This window comes from Ceratotherium simum, chromosome 23 (assembly GCF_057802395.1).
Source record: "Ceratotherium simum simum isolate JZ-2026a chromosome 23, ASM5780239v1, whole genome shotgun sequence".
Classification (NCBI taxonomy): Eukaryota; Metazoa; Chordata; class Mammalia; order Perissodactyla; family Rhinocerotidae; genus Ceratotherium; species Ceratotherium simum.
Window position 1 is genome coordinate 14,313,059 of NC_141922.1, and position 22,335 is coordinate 14,335,393.

At 41.6% G+C, this 22,335-nt stretch overlaps 1 long non-coding RNA gene across 1 annotated transcript in view; it reads right to left on the reverse strand.

The window, feature by feature from the left end:
• Positions 1-435: 435 nt before the first annotated feature.
• LOC147913979 (uncharacterized) overlaps positions 436-22,335 on the reverse strand; it is a 45,145-nt gene continuing 23,245 nt past the window's right edge. Inside the window, exons 2-3 of the long non-coding RNA XR_015555920.1 lie at positions 1,069-1,221; positions 436-689 (exon numbers count right to left, since the gene is read on the reverse strand). This is a non-coding gene — a long non-coding RNA (uncharacterized LOC147913979). The remainder of the gene's footprint in view (positions 690-1,068; positions 1,222-22,335) is intronic.

The window sequence follows — 22,335 nt, forward strand, 5'->3', positions numbered from 1 at the left end:
ACAGGGTAGAGGGAATATGAGATTAAGGGGTTGCAATTTTAGGTCAAGTGGCCAAGGAGATCTCCTAGATCCTGTAATATATTGAGTAGGTAGGCGAAGGTGTGGTAGCTGCCCAGGTGCCCCTTCAGGCTGAAGGCACTCATTGCCCGCTACCAGGAGCTCTGGCTGCTGCTCCAAGACTCGGCCAAATGGAGCTTTCATCTCATCCCCTTTCTCAGAATGCAGACTGCATCGGTGACTGGTCAACATGGACATATAAAAGCCCCACCAGTTATCCTCAACTGGGACAACTCTGCAGGGCCATCTCAACTCCAGGATCCCTGTGGGATTGCTGGAGGTCTCCACTGAAACTGCACTGTGGTCCAACTTTTCCCTCTGGCCAATCCTGCTTCCCTCCACATCACAGTTGTTCTTCCTGAGATCACTCCCCAATTATCCTCCACGCAAACCTCAGAGTCTGACTGTCTATCCCAGGAAGGCTGACCTACGACCAAGGCTAAGTACCTTGTAAAATATCTTTGAGCAGGAAGCAGTGGGGCAAAGATTTGCTCCTGAGGCTGCCTGCTTCTGTGGCTTTGAGCCTCTTCTGTTGTTATCAGCGGTAGTGCACTCCAGTCTATTCCAGTCAGTGAGGCAGTAGGAAACTTCTTGGGATTTCTGAGCAACCCAGTGTATGAGGGTGGATGTGGCTATGGATAAGAAAAGGAGAGGAGGTGTTCTTTTCAGGAGCAGAAGACACTGAATTGCCCCCATTGAAACCCAATGATTATGAAAGTACACTAACACATTTTGAAAAGAAACTTGTAATATTTTAGTATTTGACTTATTTTTGCTACAAATTCTTAGTGCTTTTGCAATAAATGTATAATGGTTTATTTTATATAATTTTTTTTAAATCTCTTTCCAAGTTCTAGCTTTAGTTTGTTTTTCCATCAAGTCTGCTTTTATGTATTTTAAGATGTCATTTATATCTTGGGATAAAGTGACTTTTTGGGAGCCCAAAAATATGGTCTTCCTTCTAATCACAATGATGCACTTATTTTTATATCTGGATGCTTTGAAGCATACCTTCCTTTGGCTTCAGCCTGAATCCCAGACCAGAATTTCCAGAGGCTGGCAATACGGTAAGTAGGCATCCCAGACCGCGAGAGGGAACACGGAAATTTTTCAGGTGTTAAGAAAGTCTTCCTGAAGCAGTGTCACAAGTGGCTGGAGAGGAATCTAGGTGATAAAAGAAACTTAGAGTTACTATAATAGAATCTTATGGAGAACAAAAACCAAACAAAACATCCAGGACTCAAAGAAAAGAACTAATTCCAGATTCACATAATTTCTTATGGGTACTTACTATACATCAGGTCTCGCTCTAGATGTATGCTTGCAAATTGCATTCTCTCAACACCTCTATATGGAAGGGGACATTAGATTCACCTTAAAGATGTGAAAACTAAGGTTCAGAACAGGTGAGTGACTTCCCAAAGTTTACACTCATGAGTTGCAGAGTACTTCAACCCTGATCCACCAACTCCCAGTGCTATGCCCAAAAGCTAAAATTCATTTTTATAATCATTGGAAATACAACACAGGAAAGAAGCATCCAGTTCTTTCATAGTCCCACTCTTTCCTACTCTGAGATGCAACATTGTAACCCTTGTTAAACTTGAGCTAGGCAAGTAGATTCTTTGGGTTTATCTGCAAGTCTATGTAAAAGCATCAACCACTCTGGAGGTATTTGTAAATACTAAAATTTCTTCTGCTTTCCGAGAATCATTTAGGCCTCCACTGTGAAATTAACACCAGGGGCTGATCTCTACATTATCAGAGCTGATATAGAAAGTGTTACAAAATTTCTAGTTGCACAGCATTCTTCAGACAAGTTCCAGCCTTCCCTAGAGCCAATGAAAGCAATGATACCTTGGTTCTGTGTAAGAAATGATTAAAACAGAGGCCAAATTATAGCTCTACTAAGTATTAATGGCTCTGAATTTTACTGAGGCAGTGTTGGCCTCTTTCCATTTTAGAATCATGGATGAAGGTCTAAACCTTCATGATGCATCTTGTGATGCATCAGAGAAAATATTACCTAATCTCTAAATGAAGTCTATAAGAACTCAACAGGATCTTATCAGGCAGAAATATGGGACATGGTATTGAAATATAATTTTTAACTTCTGTATTCTTTGAGTAGTATATCCTTGAGTATTTAATCTCTCCAAGCCTCAACTTCTTCATCTGCTAAATGGGAATGTCTATGGTAGTACATTTATTATTCAGAATTAATGTGAACAACAAATGATTCCTTTGGCTTGCTGGTAAGGTATTTGCTGAGCTACTTGAAAACCTTATATTGAGTATTGGCTGCGTAACGAAAAAAATTGTAATTACGTTCCCTCCCCACCTCCCCAATGCTCAACAGCCTTTCGGAGTTGCCCATTGTCCAGTGCAAACACCTGAGCTTGGTCCTTGAGGCCTTTCATGACCTGGCCTAAATCTCCTACCTCTCTACGCTCCAATACATCCTTCCTTCTCACCACAGTCAAAGATGTGCCATTCCTGAGACTCATCACTGACTCTGCATTGCTCTGTTCAATCAACTTCCTCTGTGAAGACTGCCCCTCGCCCTTGCTTCTGTCTGCTTGGTGAAACCAAGTTCATATTTTAAAGCCAACCTCTCAAATGTCCCCCTAAAGAAACTTGCCCTGCCCCTATCTCACCAACCCCAGAGGTCCATGGCTCTTTGCCCATAGCACAACCAAGACCAAAATGTTCCCAGGCATAGTCAAAGTTGCCCCTGGGATTAGCAGAATCATGATCCAGTAACCAGGTCTCCTGGCTCCCAGTCCTGCTATCTTTCTAAAGATGCTTCGGTGAAAAAACATAAAATTATTCTAGGAACTGTGGGAGACTCTGATGAACACTCAAGATAGTCATTCCAGGTTTAACAAAACTAATCTACCCAGCCATTCTAATAAAATTGTGGAAATGCAGTTGACTAGACCCTATGACTCACTCATGGCTGGCTCTGTCTCCTCAGATAAGGCAAAGAGAGCTGGGTACAGAGCTTATCCAGATAATAAATAAGAACAAAAATGAACTAAGGAGCTTTAATTCCATCAAGCGTTTCTGACAGTGACCCCCAGAGCAGGCTTCTGCAGTCACAGAAATGGCCGCCTTTAGTGAAACCATTAGTCCCTGCGATATTTTGTTTTGATTCTGACGGTGATGAGACTCAGTGATAAGGCCATTGGCTGCAGTAACAGATAGCATTTAGGCAGCAAAGCTGTCCACAAACGAAGGATTCACTTTATGTCATTGAAAGTAAATGAATCTCAGTTTACTGGTGCCTTGAGTCCACAACCTGAAAATAGAATCGGATCTCCTCCAATTAGAAAACATTCCTGTATACAAAAATTGAAACACTTCAGAAGCATAGAAGTCATAGGAAGACAAATTTTGCTATTATGTCCAACTAACCATAAATTCTCCTCAGGTATGGGATGCCAAGAGGAGCTGTAAGCCTTGAGAATATGGGAACAAAGTGGTGACTCTGCCTTAGAATAACAACGCGGAGTCTGTTGCATAACATTACACAACAATTATCTTGATAGATCCTCACAAAATCCATAAACGTAGGCAAGTAAGCTGCCCAATTGTCCCCATTTCACCCATAAGAAAAATGAGGCTCAGAGATCATGACTGAATTCCCTAACATCATGCAAAGGAGAGACTCAGGGCTAGAAAGAGTCCCCAGTCCAATGCTTTTTCCGTGCCACTAAACAGCCTCCTCCTGACCCAGGGGATTTCATGCACCACCAAACAGGGAAAAAGAAAATCACAAACAATGAGCTTGTATAAAAGGAAATGGGAAGTTCTACATTCCAAAGGAAACTGGTTGTTTCTGAAGTTGTCAGGCAATAATAATAAATATTCATAGTTATTATTATTAATAACAAAGCTGGGTTAGGTTTTCTGATCTATACATTTGGTCTTCACTCTCTGTGGATTGTGTCTTACTAGGAAGAGAATATATTTGGAAATGCATGGGATTTGGCTTCAGACAGACTTGGATTCAAATACATGCTCTGCTATTTACTAGCTGTGTGACTGAGGAAAAGTTACTTAATCCCTTTGAATCTGAATTTCCTTATCATGAAAATAGGGATGATAACACATCCCTCACAGAAATAGGATAAGGGTAAACAAAACAGCATGGGAAAAGTGCTTAATGGGCATAGCTGGTGCATAGTAAGTGCTCAAAAAACGTCCAAATCTAGAGAAACAAACTCCTAGACAAAGTCTCTTCTGCTAATGATGAACAAGTCACCCGCAAGCTCTTTCAAAGGGTGACGTCATTCAATGTGGCCCCACCAGGGCACTGCTCTTTGCTCAACATCTCACACTTTTGTGAAGAAGGTACACGTTCATGATTAGGGAATCAAATCTTGTCTTCAGGTCTCTGCCATTGGGCCAGGAACTAAATTAGCCTTTTTATCCACCAGCAAAAGATAAAGTACTCTTTTTCTTTATTAATGGAGCTGCTGACTTATTAGTTCATATGAAACGTGTCTTAAGCATCTGAAATAAACCCTAATACTGGGAAAGCACTAGATGTCAGTTAAAAATTTTTGAGCACCTGCTAAGTGCCAGTCTCTCTGTAAAGCACTTCCACCCACATTAGCACATTTGAGCCTTGTGAACAACTCTACAAGTCGGCTCTGGAAAGATAATATTCTCACCATTTTACAAGTTAGGAAACTGAGGCTTAGTGTTGCCCAAGATCACACAGCTCCTACTGTAGCTGAGCCGGTGTTCCAACTCTAATTTCTCCCCCTTTCCTTCAGGACAAAGACTTACTGCCATATGCCTCCCAAGTCACCATCATGTCAACAACCAACAGAAAGTACCCAAGAGTGAGCAGAGATGGCCAAGAGTGGGAGGTGCCCCCAACATTGACTCACGACTGGGGGGAATCTGCAGCAGGCTTCGCACTCTGACTCTTCACTTGTGAAATGGGGCGACGCTTTACTTGGTTTAGATTTAAGTCAGTATCAAATTACCAAGTAGCCTGATTCATCTCAGAATTTCACATGTGTAGTATGTTTCCCAGAAAGCCATTTGGAAGAGCAGCCTTTAAGTTTGCTTTTTGTTATTTTACTAAGAGAAAATCTTTTCACATTCACCCACTATTGATGGAGCGAATGCTATGTGCCAGGCACTCTGCTAGGTTCTGGGGATGAAGGAACCAACCAGACAGACTCCACTCCTGCCCTCATGGAGCTTACAGTCTATTGGGAAAGAGTGGACATAAACACTAAACTATAAAATTGATTATATAATCAGCATTCTGTTGACTGCCACATAGGAGAAGTCTAGAATGCAATGAGAGGATTATTAGGGGACATACCCAACTCTCGGAGTCAAGGAGGGCTTCCTTGAGGAAGTGATGCTTAAGGAGAAGGCAGAAGGATGAGTACAAATTAGCCAATTGAGTGGTGGATAATGACACTCCAAGCGAAGGAAATAACACTTTCAAAGTTGTAGAGCAAGAAAGAGCATGACATATTTGAGGAACTGAAAGACTAGGGTAGCCAAAGCATAGAGACCCAAAGTGGAAGGAAAGGATATGCAAACTGGGCTAACAGGAGGACAGCACTGCTTTCAAAAGCACTAATTGGCAACAGTTTTAGCCATTGTGAACGCACGGGTTCAGCCCAATGCACATGCCAGCTTATGTATCTGTTATTCACAGAAGTTAAACCTAAACAAACGAAGAGTTCATTTGATTAACTTTTCTTTCTTCTTCTCTTTCTCTTTCACCTTCTTTTTCTTCTTGTTCATCATCTTACTTTGTAAGTATGTGGAAAAAGTAGGAAAAGAGTTTCCTAAAAAGCTATAGGTGTTCAATGTGTAGAAACTTACAGCTGTAAGATGAATAAGTTCTGGAGATCTAATGCGCGCCATGGCGACCATAGTTAACAACGTTGTATTATATACTTGAAAGTTGCTGAGAGAGTCAATCTTAAAAGTTCTCACCACAAAAAAAAAGGGGGGGTGCTGGCCCAGTGGCGCAAGTGGTTAAGTGTGTGCGCTCTGCTGCAGTCCCCGGGGTTCGCCGGTTCAGATCCCGGGCGCGCACCGATGCACTGCTTGGCAAGCCATGCTGTGGCGGCGTCCCATGTAAAGTGGAGGAAGATGGGTATGGATGTTAGCCTAGGGCCAGTCTTCCTCAGCAAAAAAAGAGAGGGGTTGGAAGATGTTAGCACAGGGCTGATCTCCTCACCAAAAAAAAAAAGGGCAACTATGTGAGGTGATGGAGGTGTTTACTAATCATACTGTGGTCATCATTTCACAATATATACATATATCAAATCATCACCTTATACACCTTTAACTTACACAATGTTATATGTCAATTACATCTCAATAAAGCTGGGAAAAAATAAAATTCAAAGAAGAGTTTAAAAGGAGAAAGCAAGAAAGAGAGAGAGAGAGAAACGATATGTATTGCACAGTCTTGTCAACTTGGCGTCTAGGGGAACATGGTATAACCTGAAGCAAACCAACAAACTTCAGGGATTTTTTTTCTTCTGAAAAACAGGAGTGTTTAAAATTCTCAGAGTGCTTATTGGATTAAATAAGGTAATGTACACAAATCTACCGAGAATAGTGGCTGGCTCTAATAGTTATATACTAAACGCTACCTTCTTTCCTATCCAAGTGAGACAGGAAACAGGAAAAGTGTGCTAGCTAGGCTAGGCTAACTTTCATAACAACAAACCCTATGCTTAATGGCTTGAACGTGATAGAAGTTTATTCCTTGCTCATATAATGTCTAAAATGAGTGTTCCTGATTGCTGGCCAGCTCTCTTGCGCACAGCAATATAGGCACCTTCCTTCCCTCTCAAGACTCTGCCGTGTTCTTCTGTGTCAGGCTGGCCAAAAGGACAAAACGTGGAGAGGTACCTACAGACCAGGCCTGAATAGCAAGCCTGGGAATAGCATTTCTCTTGCTAGGGACCCATCACATGATCACACCTGACTGCAGGGAATAATGTCCAGCAGAGTAGCCAGGAAGAAGAGGGAAGCAGGTGTAAGGGACCAGACAACAGTCTTGGCCATCACAGCAAGATGAGCGGGAGCTCTGTGTTATTAGATCAACCTAGGTAAGTCAGTGCACCTACAAATAGGTATTACACACCTCCTTTCTGCAACACCTCCTTGCAGTCTAGATATAGGTATGGCAATGACAGTAAGACAGTTATTTTCGTCCCAATCTGGAAGTTCCTATGAACATATTAGCAGCCTGACTCCTCCCTCTTCTTTATCTCCACACCCACCCAGTCATCATATTTTCTCGTGTTCTGTCCTAAAATACACGAAAATCCTTCATCTTCCTGTGAGGATGTCCACTACCCTTTGTCTTCTCTCCCCTGCATTGTGGCAACAGTTTCATTACATCCCCTTTAGCCAGACTGGCCCCCCACCCTCACCTCCACCTGCAAGTCCAGTCCACCCTCCTCCCCAGGGCCACCAAAGGGCTGGCCCTCAAACGCAACTCCCAAATGCAGATGTCGCTGGCCTGCTTCAAATCCTATTTGGTGCATCAGAGCCTGCAGGATAAGATCCAAACCCTTTAATATGACAGCTTACAGGACCTGGCCCTGCCTCCCATGTAGCCTCATCCTTCTCTGAGTCTTGTCTTGTACTTAGCTGTCCAGCAACACTAAATTACTTATGGTTTCCTGCACACAGAACCACCAAGCTGTTTCTCTCCTCCAGGTCCTCTTGGCTCCTGTGGACCTTTTCCTGGCACGCACGTCTTTAAATTCCATCTCAGGCATCCCCGGCTCCTGAACCTCTGATCCTTACCTGCTCCTCTGTGTTCTCAAAATACCCTGTCCATATATATTTCTCCCTGAACAATTGCTGTAGTGTGCTCATTTGTATTTCATCCATCTACCCCTCATCCCTGAAACTCCCAGCAGGTAGACGACTTTGAGAGTGTTGAATGTCATTCTAAGGGCTGGGAGGTTAATCCTGCAATGTAAGAGGGATTGCTGAGGATTTTTGATAATGGGAGTGAGACAATATAGTCAATATTTTAAACAGATAAATCTAAGGGGAGACCATAAAGTAGATTCTAGGAAGGACAGATTGGATGTAGGACAACAAGCATGGAAAGGAGAAGACACCAGGGTAGTATTTGCTCTACATACAGGGTCCCAGGATTTGGTTCCCAGCTCTACCAGATATTATTGGTATAACCTTGAGCACACTGTCTCTTGGAGTCTTGTTTTATTTATGAACAAAACGGAAACAATAAATCATTCTGGATTATCTCACCAGGTCGATGTGAGGACACTGCGAAATAATGAGTGCTCAAGTTCTTTATAAATTCCAGTGAAATTAGCAAGGCTAGTAGTTAAAACCCAAATAAATCCAAAATGTGACAGTCTCGCCAAGCCCTCAATGTCAAATAAAGTCCCTTCTTGATGTCAGATAAGTCCCAGAACTCCCCCGTATTCCCATATGCAATGTGAGGCTAAGATTATCCTTGGTCGCCTGTCACCTGAAAGCTGACTTCCAGGATCTGAAGGGTTGCCATGCAGAAGAAGAATGGGATTAACTCCATGTCGCTGTGTGGCAGTTACCAGGAGACAAATATTGGCTCAACATAAGGAAAAATTTTCAAACTGTCAGAGCTGTCCAAAGGCTGCCTGGGGCTGGGAGTGGAGATGGGCTGTGAACTCCATGAGACTGGAGATGATGAAGTCAATCTGGAAGACCATGCTGCAGATTCCATGCATCAGAAAAGTTTGGACTGGTTGGCTTCTAAGTTTCCTTCTAATTCTGAAATTCCATTGTCTGCTGCCCCCGGGTGCACCTCTATCATTGTGCGTGTTGCTCAGACTGTAATTGTCAGTTTATGACATGAAATGGTCGATTTAGAGGTCTTTCTCCTCCACTAGATTAAGATCACCCAAAAGAAGGGACTGGGTCTCCTTCAACTTGGGATCTTCAGTGCCTGCAACAGCTCCTGGACACAGTGAACCCTCTGTAACTATTGATGGAATGGATGGACGGATGAATGAATTATTCTGAGCGTGTTGGGATGACATTGAAACCCCACAGGGGAAACAAGATGATGTCTTTAAGTTTCAGCTAGGAGGAGGTCTTTCGTAGTGAGGCTTGTGTGTAATGATGTTGATCAGGACGAGTACTTTCCAACTTCGATTCTTTCAACTCCTAGAAGTCCTATTTTCAATATTAAAAAAAAAAATAAAAAAGAAAAGAACTAATAAAAGTCAGGCATTAGTCCATGTTATGGAGTGCCCAGGTCTCAAAAACATCTAGTTTCTCTGCATTTAGCTGGGAATTTATCAACTTGGTGTGGTCACTCTTTTTCTCGTATAGCAAACCATCACCCTGGAACTTTACACATATTATCTCATTTAATCTTTACACAAAACCTGTATGTTAGGTCATGCTGTCTCTAGCTTACAGACAGAAGACTCGGGCTCAGAGAGGTTTTGTGACCTGCTCAGTGACGGAAGTTTATAGTGTCAGAGGCAGAATTTCAATCCAGTTCTGCCTGGCCTCTTAGCCCATGCTAGGCTTAATTTCAGAGAGGGAGCCTCCTCTGATGTGTATTTCTATCACAGAGATGCTTGAGATGGGGATCTCTCTTGGCCATTAGCATTTCCCTTCCCTTGATGATAACAATGCACAGAGAGTCTTCTGACCACTCAAAAAACTCTGGGTTTAATGAGAAAGCAGGTGCACTACCCCCCAAAGTATACCTGACCTCAGACTTCCCAGCTGCAGAAATCCCCCAGGCCTCCTCATGCAGCAGAATCTCCTTCTTACCCTCAGATGATATTACATAGAAGAACATCAGGAAGTCTCCCAGGCCCTCTATTCTAGACCTTGTATTTTTCTAGTGTTGACAACTTAATACATGTCCACACTTCCTTTTACAGGGAAAGATAAGACTCTGATGGTAATCAGAGCACCAGAGTAGGAAATGCCACATTCCTCCATGTAAATATTTGACTAAGCTTTCTCCAGGCCATGCATCATTGTGCCGAGCCCCCAGAAAAGCTTCAGGTCCACAGATCTGCAGGTGAGATACCCTGGCAATGAGTTATGAGAAGGCTTGTTTAAAAACCAAGGCCAAAGTAGTGTATTCTGGGGCAGGGAGGGGGGCCGGCTGTACGCGACCAGGCTGTTCTGAGGAAGCCAAGAGTAGAGTTTGGTTCTCAGCTGGGGTGGAGTTCTCTCCTTCGGGCAACTAATCCCTGAGAAAGGGGACCTGTTTGGATGGCTTTAAAAAAAGCAATGACTACAACTATGTAGCTCACGTTCATGTGTTTTCATAAAGTGAAAAATCAAGAACAATCTGAAGGTCAATAAGGAATTACTTAGATGGATCCATCAATGCAGTGGACAAACAATAAAAGTATTGATAATCATAGCTAATATTTATTGATTGCTGGCAATGTGCTAATAACCATTGTAGGTTCTTTTATGTAATCACCTCATTTAATCCTCAGAACATTCTCTTAAGGTCTCTTAAGGTATTTATCACCCCATTTTACCACTGCAGAAACTGAGGCAGGGAGAGGTTGAGCAGCTTAGCCAGGGTTGCACAGTAAGCAAGTGATGGAACAGAAAACTGCGCAGCCACTGGAAATGATACTATAAATGAATATTTGTTGACTTAAAAATATGTTCATGATATTAAAGGGAAAAATGCAGGTTCCCAATTTGCGTGATTCCATTTTATTTTTAATTAAAAGAAATGGAGAACCCCTTCACTCTCATTAGGATGGCTACTATTAAAAAACACACACACCCACACACAAACCAAAAACAGAAAATAAAAAGTTTTTATGAGGATCTAGAGAAATTGGAACTGTTGGTGTGAATGTAAAATGGTGCAGCTGCTATGGAAAAGAGTATAGGAATTCCACAAAAAAAAAAATTAACATATGATCTAACAATTCCACTTCTGGGTATATATCCAAAAGAATTGAAAGCGGGATCTCAAAGAGATATTTGCACACCCATGTTCACAGCAGCATTATTCACAGTAGCTAAAAGATAGAAGCAACAACCCCAGTGTCCATCAATGGATGAATGTGGTATATACATACAACAGAATATTATTCAGCCTTAGAAAGGAAGGAAATTCTGATGCATGCTATAGCATGGAAGAACTTGAGGATATTATGCTAAGTGAAATAAGCGAATCACAAAAAGACAAATACTGTATGATTCCACTTATATGAGGTACCTAGAGTAGCCAGATCACAGAGACAGAAAGTAGAATGGTGGTTGCCAAGGCCTGGGAGGAGGGGGAATAGGGAGTTATTGTATAATGGGTACAGAGTTTCAGTTTTGCAAGATGAAAAGAGTTCTAGAGTTTGGTTGCACAACAATGTGAATATACTCAACAATATTGAACTGTACCGTTAAAATGGTTAAGATGGGGGAGAAAAAGAAAAGAAAGGAAGAAAGAGAAAAATAAAGTTACAGTATGCATGGGAAAAGGTCCAAAAGGATATATACCAGTGAGTTGATAGTGACTTGCATTGAGTCATAGTTTTATAGATAAATGTATCTACTGTTTGCTTGTCTAAATTTTCTAATTTTTTCATAATGAAAGTGTATTGTACTTGTAATACAATTTTTAAAAATTATCTTCAAAACAAGAGAAGGGAGTGAGGGAGAGTGCAAGCTGGAGTACAGGGAAAGGAATAAGTCCTGTGCACAGAGGGATAGCATGACACAACTTCTGCAGGGGAGTGGGTACCAACTAGGCAGGCTCTGCACACTCCTCAAATTAGGTCCTTATTCTCAGATGCTCAGCCTTTGCAACCAAGGGGCTTACAAGGAGCCTGAATAACCAGAAGCTGAGGGTCTTCTTCCATTAAAGAGTGTGAGCGGTGGGAGTAGACAGTCAGAATTGTAATTCCAAGTGGAAATATTCATTGCCTGAGTGAACATCTGCAAGGAGGATCTTATAATACACCTGTCTGAGCTCTAATCTTGGAAGTGGGGCAAGCAGGATGAAGGAGATTTGTGGGTGGGAACAAGTCCCATCTCTGGCCCACTACCAATTAAGATACAGAATTTGAACTTCAGAGCTTAAAGGGATCCTAGAAACCATTCAACCCAAATGCCTCATTCCACCAAAGAAATCAAGGCCCATGTAGGTGACCTAACTTGCTTAGGGTGACATAGCCAGTTTTGTGGCAGACACGGGATTACAATCCAGCTATCGTGAACATGCCTGCTTTGTCAGTCCATCCCTCTGTCCACTCACACACGCCCTTATTCATTCTTCCATTCTTCATTCACATGTTCTAAAGCAGTCTGAGGATCTTCTTTTAACAAATTCCTTCCACCCTGCTTTATACTAGCGACTAGTGTCAAGTTCTACAAAACCAGACTGTGGTTGTCGAGTGGCAGGCGGTGGGGAAACTTAATTGGTTTTCCACTAGTAGATAAACTCGTTAGATCCTAAACAAAGAAAAAAAGCCGATGACTCTAAATTCAGAATCATGGTATATCTGAGTGGTTAGCTCTGTGATATTGAAATGACTCATCAGAGTCTCTGGCTTTACTACTATTGATTTCGTTGGTTTCAGCCTTGGTTCCTTTGCTGCATCCATTCTACAGGACTGCTGAGAACTTCTAATGCATGCCAGGATTAACTGTAGGAACTCTTGATTTGCCCTCAGAGTTCTTTTTAAAGAGCTTTTTGTCTTCTCTCAGTAGCTGAAGAATCTGTGACAGTTTCTGCTTTACTCCACAGAATATGGACTCTACCTCTGACTACTGATTTGGGCAATAACAAGAACAAGGTGCTGAAAGACCATCAATAATGGGAAGGGAAATCTGCAAGGGCTGGAATCCAGGAAGTAGTGCTGAAGTAGATAATTCTCAAGAGGATGAGTAGAAGGAAGCCACTGGCAATATCTTGTATCTACTGACACCAACTTCTCCTTCTCCTCAGCCTCCAAAACATCATACCAGCGCCTCTCCTTGGCAGAATATAACCCTAAATCCTGCTGGCCAAAGTCTAGGAAATGTGGTCCCAAGCTAGCTTCTCCCATGCAGGGGAGAATGTAGAAGGAATGCGGAGATAATGTTGAGCTGATATTAAGTAACCCAGCTGTGCGGGACATTCAGGAAGACTTCCTAGACAATGTTATGCCAGAGACTGGGTTTTGAAAGATCAAGGTTGGCCACGCCCTGGCCTTCGTGAATGATTCATGGAAGGAGTTTCCCTTTCTAGACTGCAAGAGCCTGAATTAGGGAAGTACTGCCTTCCCAAGAAGTGCTCCTCTTTTGCAACCAAAAGAAGAGGTAGCTATAAATAGCCTGACTTTCTCACTAATCTTTCTTCAAAATGGATAACCGCGAGCAACTTTTCCTTCCTGGAGAAAGAGAGTTATGAGTTATAGTTACTAAAGCAAACAACAATAGCCCTCCTCCTTAGAAATGTAAGTGGGGAAGGATTTCTCTCTGAACATATTTCACAGGCAGTTTGGAATTGTTGTGCCAAGGGAAGGAAAATCTGCCAACTAGAGTGGTTGTCAGGGCAACACATAGAGTGACATCCCAGCATCTCCACCTTGATATTATCTCCCTCTGCTTGGTAGCCCCCACCTTTCCTTTCCAGAGACACATCAGAACTCTCCAGATAACCAGTCCATTGGCAGCTCATCTTTCATCTTTCCCTTGAAGTTTAGATTGACAGAAACCTCACTGTACTGGGAACGTAAAGAGGCAGCATCAATTAAGAGCCTACTGTTTCTCTTGTTACGTTAGATGCTTCACGCTCCTAATGTATTGAATCCTCTAAGGATTCAATATATTGAATAAGCCCATTACCCCCACTTTCTAGATGAGGAAGCAAAGGCCGATAAAGGTAAAGTAATATTTCTGGAGTCATGCACCCATTGCTCTCCTCCAGAGAAAATGGTGAGACCCCCATTCCCCTACTATACATGAATCCTGCATTCCATGGGGTGTTCCTGGGTCACATGGAGATCACAGCATCCTCACAGCTTTGCAGAACCATGGAGAAGCTTGAGCCCATCCCTTGTGACTTCCTTTCCTTCCCCCTTTACCCCAGGAAAACATGGGACAGCCAGATCTCTCCATTGCTGGTGACAATAGCCACAGTAGGGTCCCACTCCCACACTAGCCTCCCTCTGTGTCATTTTCCCACAGACATAAGAAAAAGAGGAGACTCCTTAGAGACTAGAACCCATGTAGATTTTCAAAATTTTAGGTCAAATTCATCTTAGGTATTTCTTTCTTATTTGTTATTAGCTTTTTTACCTCTCACTGTTTCTTTATTAATCAAGTAAATACTTATTTGTGTTAGAAAAATAGAAAATAAAAAGTTGTCTAAAGAAAAATAAAAATCTATAAACATATTACAAAGATAAAATTCAATAGGTCCTCTGTAAGACAATTAATTCAGCACTTTATTTTTCTTCTCCATACCCCATCTTATGTCCTTCCCACTCTTTCTCAATAATTCTTTGAAGTTTTGGGATCTAGATCATTGTTATGACATTATAATTTAATATGTTATCCACACTCTGTTTCCTAAATGAATTTCAGGCTTTCAGTTCTTTAACCATAATGGTGACATTTAACTTCACCTCTTCTTTAACTGCTCTCACTGCTCACGCTAGACCTTCTATACGGTGACCATCCAGTTCCAAGCTCTTAATTGTGTCTTATTACTCAATTTGCAAATATGTCTTAAAGAAGTTCTTCAAGGAGGGTTTGTAGACAGTATATTTTGTCTCCTTTGCATATCCAGTGATATCATTCTGTACCCTGCATATGTGAATGTTAACTGGAATGTATATGTAATGTTCCTGGATCACATCCTTTTCTTCTTGAAATTCTATAGATGCTACTAAATTATCTTCTGGCATTTAGTGTGTGAGGAAGACGAAGATAAAGGCTAGGTTAATTTTTATCATCAGAAAACAACCCACGTCTGGATATTTATGGAATTTTGTGTTTCTCTTAGTAGACTGATTCTCTCCTCAGTTTACACAAATGTGAGGCTCTCATCCGTAGGTCTTCCTGAATTGGGGTCAGTTCTTTCTGTCCCCCATGAGCTTTTTTCCCTTTAGCCCAGGAATGCTTACTTGTGTCACACAGCTCCACATTTTCAGGCCAATGTTTCTGAAACCTCCATTATCGTTACTCTCACTTCTTCAACTCTTTGCCTCCTTCTTCTAAATTCTGGGAAACTTTCTCAAATACATCCTCCACACCAGTGATATACCTTCATGAAGCAGGAAATACCAATATTGCCCTTCCTTGCCTCTAACAGGGATTTAATTCCAGCCATTGAGCATGTATTTCTCCTGCTTTATCCCATCATCATTCCTCCATCTAATTCTTTTGCCTTTTTCTCCTCCAGGTCTTTCCTTCAGACATTCTGCTTCTATTTCAGAGAGACCTTCATGCAACTTGCAAGGGTGCCATATAGTTTTCTGAAATGATCATCTAGATTCAGAGGTGTATCGTTCTCAGGGTTTCTCTGCCTTACTGATGTCATTCCTCCTCCTCCCTTTTTTCTGGCAACATTTTTCATTGGTCCCTTCTTATTGATAATGATATGGTTCATTTTACTCATCCTCGGACAGGACAAGGTTTGTTTGTCAGTATTTGTTAAAGCCAGGAAGAGTGATTTGCTCTGTGTACTGCCTTGGTGGTCAAATTCTCTTCTCCAATCCACAATTTATGTTCATGGATCCCAGTCCAGGTCTTCTCACTGGGGATGTTGTGCATTGAATATGCCTCCCTCTTCCTCAGCCCTCAGCCCAGCTTCTGGTCCTCAGAGATAATGCAGGATGGAAACAGCTCAATCCCTGACAGGCAGAGCTAGCCCAAGTCTTCATGCTTTGACAGCTATCTTCAGAGCTTTGACAGGGCCACTTGCCTCCCTAGGGCCACTTCAATCTCTCCCTATTTTTCTCTCTCTATTTTCACGGCGATTTCCTGTGATTCCCAGAATCTGCCTGGATTGGGATAAATGGGAGAAGAGGGAGCCTGAGAAAGGAAAAATAATACTGTTTATGAGAACAACTCCTGAGGAGGGGATTTTTTTCATGAAGGAAAGCAAGAGTGTACCCTATGCTGGAGCCAAGGTAGGTTATCCTCAATCCAGATCCATCTACCCCATAATTATTGTGAACTGTTCCAGATTCTGTCATTAGACTGTCTTATCAGTCCAAGCTTTCTGTCTCACCTACAGTTTTAACAAGAAGAGCTGAATGGCTCAGCTGTGGGAGCCACCAGCTAGCTGCCATTTTGAACTGGAAGTCAGTGGGCAACTTACCTTGAACTTTTCCAATTTCCAAACAGCTGTTATCTCAAAGAGTCAAAAAAAGTATATATATACCCAAAAACTATAAATATAGTTTATATAAATATAAAGCCCACAATGGCTTGTCCCTCCCTCTGCTACATAGTCTGAAAACTATGTTGTCTTGAAAACTTGCTCACAGAGCAAGAGAAAAAGGTAACAAAGTTTTAGTTTAGTTTAGTTTCTTTTTTAATTTTTTTATTTTAGTTTAATTATCTTATTTTACTTTCCTTTTTTATTTTATTTTACTTTACTTTTATTTTATTTTATTTAAATCATCTCCACAGAATCTTTCAAACTACAAGTTTAGTTTTCACTCAACATCTCACCCTCTGCAGGCTGACCCAGCAGCAGGCTCTCCACCACCCTGCTGAGTGCACCAGGCCAGGTCTGTGGAGTCCCATTTCTCACAGCCAGTCATATAGCCTGCAGAAGGTAGGCTCTGTCTTTCTCACTTGGAGGCCCAGATGGTTTGTCCTGGGCAGGGTCGCTGAACTGGAGCCCCACAGTCAGGTCCTGGGGAGGAAGGTTACCACACACCCCCTCTGACCTTTAACTGTGAATTACCATTACCTTCCATCCCTTCCAAGCTTCACCCTCCTTTCCAGCTCTGAGCCTTCCATCCCCCACATGGAGGCTGAATCTCATGTTTAAGATATAAAATGAACACCAAGAGAAAAACAAATTTGAAAAGAAACTAACATGTTTAGGGTATAGTCATATAAAGAACAACAGGATGGTTACATTTGAAGGCTCTGGACTGCCCAAGTTCAAGTCCCAGCTCTGCTGCTTAATATCTATATGAACTTGGGCAAGTTATTTAACCCCTTTGTGCTTTATTTCCCCTTCTATAAAATGGGATAATAGGAGTACTTACCTCAGAGAGTTGTTGTGAGGATTAAATGAGTTAACATATTCAAAGTGCTTTAAGAAATAAATGCTCCATATCTGTTAACTATTAACGTTGCATATTACATGGCAAGCACTTTCGGGAATATTGCTGCTAGGCATTCCACCCTACTGTTTAGTCCTTCTCTCTAGGAATCCAGGTTGCAACACGCAAGAGGCATAACAGGAAACAAAGTCAGAGCCTTATTACTAGGAGAGCAAGCACACCATCATCACTCCTCCTCCCAAAAAAAGAGTGGGATTTCTCAGCCAAACTCAGTCTCAGGTGTGGCTCAAACTCCGGTCTGAAGTGAAGCCATTCATGTTCTAGAATGGCTGGTTCTCCATGGCAGTCTCTGAGCCCCATTCACCTACCCCTTTACCTAGACAAGGATACCCAACCTGTCTCTCCCATCCAGGGACCGACTGAGAAACGGAGCTGACATGACCAGCCGGGTAGATAGAGGCCTGTTCTGCTTACATGGGGTGACAAGCTGTGGAAAAGAGAGTTCATCCTGAATGGACCACACGCTAATGAATAACGTCTTCCTTGAGGGCAGACTGGAAGTGTTTCCTCATTTCCCGTCTTCTTTTGTGGAGAGGGACAAACATGCTTTCCCCACCCCAACAATTTTCCAATTAAAGCCCCTCCATAGCTCTGCCCACTAGGCCTGCTTATCCACACACTCCAGTTGAGGAAACTGAAGTTCTGAACTTCGGTAGTGGAACCAACATGAGAACCGGGTTGATCCCAGCCAATGTCCACGCTGCTTCCACCATACCCACAAGAGCAACGTGAGCATGCAAAAGTGAGAATATGAGGTCTCTTCAGTCAGTTGCTAAGCCAAGCGCAGAAAACAAATCATCAGGAACCTGGGAACCTTATTTGAGCTCCAAGTAGGAGCCTGAGTGGTGTGTCTCTTAGAGAAGGTCCTTCAGATTCTCTTTGCATAAGTACACTTCTCTCCTGCTTTCCTGTGTTAAATAAAACTTGCCTGCCTACCCGACAGCAAGACTCCAACAAGGTTTTCTTGGATTTCACTGGGCCTCAGCTTTCCCATCTGTAAAATGAAAATAGTAGTATTGATTTTGCAGGATGTTGAGAGGATTACAACTAATGTACTGAGTTTCTGGTATATATTGGATGTTCACTTAAGAGATGATATTCTTATATATTAAGCAATGTGGTCTTCCCAAGATTTCCTGATATTTCTAGTCTTTCCCCGAGCTTCTCCCATTCTGATGGTTATACATAGTAACATTAGGTGATACAGGGAAGAGAAATATCAACAGAAGAAGAGAAAAGGTTTTTTAATCTCCCAAAGTTTAAATATTGGTTCCAGACATAGAAAATATATAACAGATTAGAAATAGGCTCTTTCCTGTCTCCTGAAATTAGGTAAACATCATGCGGTGGGACAATGGAGAGGATAGGAGTCCTTGAAAAGGGGCCTCACACCTTGTCACCTGAGTGTCAGGTGAGGGTGGGAGTTTTAGACTGATAGAACCCTATAGAGTTAAGGCTCTTACAACAGAGGAGACCTGTGCCTTCTTTCTCAGATAGGACCTGAAAAAGTGGCATGTTCCTAGATACTCAGCATGGTGTGCAAGCAGAAGAAATATTTACCATGTACCCAGGAGCAGCCAAGAACCACTGGATATGAAGGGGCCTTGTGAGAAGGACAAGGAGCATGTAGCAGGCACTCGTGTGGACTGACAAGAGCAGACCAGATAAGAATCAGGATAGCTCAGCTGATGCCACCAAGGAGAAGCAATGACCCAGAACAGTTGCATTCTCTCCCATCTCTTGAAACATCAACAGCATGTGATGCCCTCATTAAAAATAAAACAACATTTAGACGCATCAACTGGGTAAAGAAAGAGATCCTAAATTAACCGAGATTAAGTTTCTACCACCAGAAGAATGGAGGCTTGCAATAGATATTAAATTCTGGCAGAGAAGAGAAAAGAAGTTGCATACTTTGTGTGCATGTTGTAGACTAAGTTTTACACCCACTGCACTATTGTTTTGAATACTATGGAATATAGTGCAGGAGGGTACATAATTTAATGCAAATTTATATATTTGTAGGTTTCTGGATAAAACTGGGAGAAAGAAATAGGATCATAGAATCCCCCTTCCCTAATACCTACGGAAATAAGTACAAATTGAAAAACGACAAAAAACTAAAAGTTCATCAGGAGCTACTTAATAAGGAAAAAAGTACTACAACCTTATGCGACAAACTTTTAAAAGTAGCCACTAAGGAAAGGGACAGAAGATTCTGGTCCATTGAAATCTGGTGACATACCAAACCCTCCATTTCTCAAAGACGTCTTCCAATTTGGAGAAGAGCAGATGGGAAGAGTGAGCACACACGGATAGACAGCCAAGGGAAAGGTCAAGAATAGATATTTGAAGTAAAAAGGCCCTACTTGGTTGGCATTGCTTTATTCATCCATCCACTCATTCAACAAATTATCAAGTGCCTACTCTGTGCCAAGCACCCTTCCAAGCACTTGAACAAGTGCTTGAACAAGCGGGGAACAAAGCAGACAAAGCCGCTGCCCTACATTTTAATGGAGGTTGAGGGAGTAAGCAAATGATAAAAAATAAAACAGAATAAAAAGCAAAATGCTTCTGATGATGTGAAGTGCTACGAAAAAAGAATATTAGAGAAGGAGGATGGAGTACGCCCCATGACCTGCTGTATAAAATAGCAGAGTTAGGAAAGACCTCATTGAAATCCTGACATCTAAGCCAAGACTTGAGGAATCTGGGGGGGGAAGCCATGTGGCTATCTGGGAGAGAGTGTTCTCTCCCACTTAAGGGGGAACCACTGCTGGAAAGTCTCAAGGAAGATGTGGGCCTGGTACATTTGAGGCTCAGCAGGGAAGCCAGTATGGCTACAGCTGAGTCAGCCAAGGGATAGGAGAGCGGTCCAGGGGCCATCACACTGAGGGACGAGGAAGCACTGGAGGACTCTGGCTTTGAGTGAGTGAGATGGGAGCCTTTGGAGGGTTTGAGCAGGGGAGTGACATGATATGACAAATAATGTTAAATGAGCGTTATGGCAACAACAATAGAATACTGGTGAGGCACAGAGGACATCAGCAGAAAGAGCAAGGGCATCTAGGAACCAGCTTTTTCTATTGCTTCGTGCTGAGGTGGTGGAATGAACGGGAGACATATCTAAATGGCCGGTGATGGGCCTCCGTACGGGATGCTTTGTGGGATCTTAGAAGAAAACTCGTGCCGCGTCAACCAGCAGCCAGAGCTGAGCCCTCATCCCACACCCTGTATCCTCGGAGTCCAGAAGAATGTTCTGAAAGAAACATCCAACCCAATAAATTTAACTAAAAGTAATAAGACAAGACCAGTTGATCGAAGACAAAGCAAAAAAGGAACAATAATGTCTTTTCCACATTGGATCTGAGCAAAGAGAAGGTCGGGGCAGAGCTCTCCATGCTAAGCATGAGAAAAAAGGGGGGGAAATGGCATTTCAACTATGGGAGCATTCTAGAACACAAAAGGGAAGGAAACACAATCTGCAAAAGAACAATAAAACACTCAGTATGGAGTCATTTATACAGGACTCAAAAATAAGATGATAAGCAATATGCTGGGATGAAAAGGGGATTACCAGGTTAAGCAAACAACTGAAGGCCAAAGCAACATCCTTACAGATCAAATAAATAAATGTAAACCAGCAAAGAACAGACTAGGCACGACTAAAAATCCAAACAATGGCAAAAAGAAAATGCTTTAGAACATCACAGAGAATGCAAAGAAAAAAGAAAAACTGAATAAATCAATTAGAGATGATCAATGAGGACTTCAAAGTTGGCCCACATAAAAATCACTTATATTTCTTGAGGAGAGCACCCAACTAATGGAAGAGTATTTCAAAGAGGTAATTTCGTAAGGGTTTTTTGATATTAGAAAAATACTAAATCTGCAAATCATAAGAAATTAATATACTAGAAAAAAATGCAATTTACATGGAGACACTGAACATATCCTGATCAACATTCACTATAGAAAATGACTTTATCCAGGCAATAAAAGGGAGTGGGGGGGATCAAGCTGGCCTCAGATTTCTCCAGACCAATATTTTTCCAGAAGAAATCAGAATAATGCCCATAAAGTCACTAATAAAGGAAAGTGTAACTTCAGAATATTAAAACTGAAGATATTCTCAAACATGAAAGAATTCAAGAACTATATGAGCTCTTTTGGAAAATATACTGGAAGACTAATCCAATTGCAAGATGAATTTATTAAACACACACTCACTCCTCTAGAGTGAACAAGTTATGGTTAAAAGAACTAGCAATGAGGATTAAATACATTTAAATAAGTGTCAACAACAGCACAACAGCAAAAATTTTGATTGCTGAACAGAACGTGTTATCCATCATTTTAAGTTTAAAACTATAAAAGTAACAAGAGTCAGGAGACAAAAGAAAGGAGATGGGAGAAAGTATCAGAGTATGAATCACTTCATCTTTTATAGTAAGAGGTAAATTAGTACTGCCTGAAAAATTGGAAGATGTTAAGTTAAAAGAAAACAAAATGCCTGCAAATTATTTGATTTCATCAAGTTTTTACTTAACCTTACTGAAAGAGATATTTGAGGAAATACTATCCCTGGCAGAGGAGGAAAAAACATGATCTAAATTTCAACAGTTCCTTCAGTTTCACTTCAGTTTATTTTTCTTTGGTTACATTCAAGTGAAATTAAGTAATTGTTTTATTCTAAGGAGCATGTCCAGTATGATCTCTGGTTAGTTAGCTCACTATTTATCGACCTAAATAGCCTTCCATCCCTCTGTCTATGCACCTATCTGTCTATCTATGCACAGGGATATCTGGAATGGTGTCCACCAAGGGTTAACGTTAGTTATTTCCCCCTGGTGGAATTTGGAAGTGATTTGCTGGTTTCTTCTTTGCACTTTAAAAAAATATTTTTAAAAATTATTTTATTGTGAGCATTTATCACTTAAAGATATGTTTTAAAAATATATTTTTACTT